Here is a 2,162-nt window from a genome sequence, read left to right as displayed (position 1 = left end):
CGGTCGGGGCCGGGGAAGGGCCGGTCGGGGCCGGGGAAGGGCCGGTCCCTGCCCGCCCTCGCCCCCCGCCGGGCTGTGCCGCGGGTCCGGGCCCCGCCGGGGTGGCAGCGGCGCGTTCTCCGTCCCCGCTCCGCCCGGGCGGGGAGTGGGTCCCGGGGGCCGGTGCCGCGGCCCCGCCTGCTGTGCCCGGAGCGGTGCCCGGAGCGGTGCCCGGAGCGGTGCCCGGAGCGGTGCCCGGGCGGCGATGGCGGTGCGGCCCGGCCCGGTGGGCGGGGGGTGTTCCCGCAGCCCCGAGGGGCGGCCGCGCCGCCTGCCCTTGACTCATCCTTGCGGGCGGTACGTGCCGGGCAGCACAGCGCCCGCCGCTCGCACAGCCGCACTCCGCGCCCGCCGCCCGCTTAGTCACGACACGGCCGCGGGGAGCCCCGGCCGCCACCCCTGCCCGGGCTGCGGGGCAGGGTCAGCCCTGCCGCCATCGCTCGTACGGGAATGCGCTGCGGCGGTGATGGGGGAGGGAGTAACAAGTGGGAGCATCGTGATAACGCTCAGCGCCTTCATCTTGTGGAGTGGCACTCGCCGTGTGCGCTGGGGCCGCGCTGAGCAGGCACGTGTGCGGTCACGTTGTGGCACTAGAGCAGCCATATGAAGTGTAATGCTATGTAGATGCGTCCCAGACTTGAATTTTAAAGTGAGCCTGGGTGATAAAATGACCGCCGTTCTTGAGTGCTGCGCTAAGGCTTGTTGCACGCATCAGGCTTTTCATTAGTGTCCTAGGTGAAGTGATTTTTTTCCTCCTTTTGGTCTCCTTAGAAAGTTCTTAAATTGTAATTAAACAGTGCATGTGAAGTCCTGCATACCAATATACAAGAGCTAAGATGTCCTTTGCGTTGATGGAAAAGGCATGCTAAATTTTTGGAGTATTGGCTTCACCTGACTCTTCTAACAGTGATGATGTTACAACTTCTCATGTTGTTAAAGAAATTTGTCCGTATTATCTTATACAAATCTACCAACTCTTCACTAATAGAGCTAGTTCTGGCTTCAGTTTTTCTTTTTCTCCAGGATTTTCTTGGAGAAATGTTCTTTACTGGGGCTATCTATTTCAAATAGCTGCCCAAATCCATGTCCTTTTGTGCTTCCCATAAGTAGAGGAAACAGTTGATGTGTTAAAGGTTTATGTCATCTCTTGTAATCCTTTCTTGTAGTTATTTCAGTCCTGTTTCCTGATAAACCTCTATGTTCTAGACTAGGAGAACTTTCTTACAGCAAAGTACAGTTGCAGAGCTGATGGCCTGTGTTGAACAGATTTGCTTGTGTACCCATGGCCACTCTGAGCCAGCCCAGCAGGATGAGGGTAGTTAACATCTCTTCAAAACCCAAGTAGCCTGGAGGTTTTGGTCCTCTGCAGTTTGCACCTCTCTTCTCATGTGCAATTAAGCTTTATGAATATATTTGTTAGCTCTGTAGGTATTATCATAAAGTGACTGACTGTCTCTCTTCCTTTAGAAGGAAAAGAGAAACTTATACCCATGTGAAAGGGCTTCCTGATGCTGGTTCTGGAGGAATTTCAGACTGGTGTGAATAACTTTTAATCTGAATATTATATCTTTGAGCATAGGTATCTATTTAATGTTATTGTAAGAACGCTACACTCACTGATTGCGTCCTGCAGAATTTAGATAGAAGATCCTTTTGTTCTTTTTTCTACCTCACAACTTGTATATCCTATTTTCCTGGTTAGGAGTATAGTCACACCTGTAAGATACCACCTTGTGTAGCGAAGAAAGCTAAAGATGTAAGGTATGGTCTGGTAGGAACAGGGGGTCTTAACAGTGTAGGTTGTTCACTGGAAACTACTAGTTTTGAAGAGGTTAGAAATGATGTGATGCAGCCATCATAAAACTCAGCAGGTAATAGAGACCTGGGTGCTGAGGAAGGTAGTGCTGATGCAAATAACTATTGCACGGTATAAAAGAATTACACTGGAATTACACTCCTGCTGGTTGGCTTGTCCATTATGAAGGATCAGAGGGAGCCTCCAATCTAAATGGAAAACGTGGTGGGAGATAAAATCCCCGAGGTGCTGCAGGTGAGCTGCTGCTGAAGGGCTGCAGGGCTGCGGGGTGGCCGTGGCAGGGCTGCGGGGTGGCCGTGGCAGAGCT

At 52.5% G+C, this 2,162-nt stretch overlaps 1 protein-coding gene across 1 annotated transcript in view; it reads left to right on the top strand.

The window, feature by feature from the left end:
• GPI (glucose-6-phosphate isomerase) overlaps positions 1-2,162 on the top strand; it is a 22,717-nt gene that overhangs the window by 340 nt on the left and 20,215 nt on the right. The window lies entirely within an intron of this gene.

This window comes from Corapipo altera, unplaced genomic scaffold (assembly GCF_003945725.1).
Source record: "Corapipo altera isolate COAL_440 unplaced genomic scaffold, ASM394572v1 140, whole genome shotgun sequence".
NCBI classification, from domain to species: domain Eukaryota; kingdom Metazoa; phylum Chordata; class Aves; order Passeriformes; family Pipridae; genus Corapipo; species Corapipo altera.
Note: the sequence above shows the minus strand (reverse complement) of the source record. Positions and strands in the feature narration are given on the sequence as shown.